Here is a 370-nt window from a genome sequence, read left to right as displayed (position 1 = left end):
TCTTTACGCCCAATTGACATCGCTCTCGCCAAAGTTTCCCGTTGTTGCTAAATCCAAGAAACAGTTTTCTATCATCTCACCTGCTTCTTGGCAACAGTTGACTCTGACATTGCTAATCTTGGTGTCCTTGAAAGCACGCTTCTCTCTGGGTTTTCCCCTCTTCCTGGACACTCCTCTGATCTCTCTTCTGGACCCCCTTCCTCCCTGTCCATTTTAAGTGCTGGGGTTCCGCTGCACGTTATCCGGAGCCCTCTTCTGTCTTCACCGGTCTCAGGCAGACTCCATCTGCAGGAAAAAGAAACCAGTCATGCAATTTTAAGCGGAAGGAATATTAAAACCGGGAGACGCGAAGCCCTGCGTGTGGGGACCT

This window comes from Crocuta crocuta, unplaced genomic scaffold (genome assembly GCF_008692635.1).
Source record: "Crocuta crocuta isolate KB4526 unplaced genomic scaffold, BGI_CrCroc_1.0 scaffold2677, whole genome shotgun sequence".
In the NCBI taxonomy this organism is placed as follows: Eukaryota; Metazoa; Chordata; class Mammalia; order Carnivora; family Hyaenidae; genus Crocuta; species Crocuta crocuta.
The sequence above is the reverse complement of the archived record's forward strand: the minus strand, read 5'-3'. Positions refer to the sequence as shown.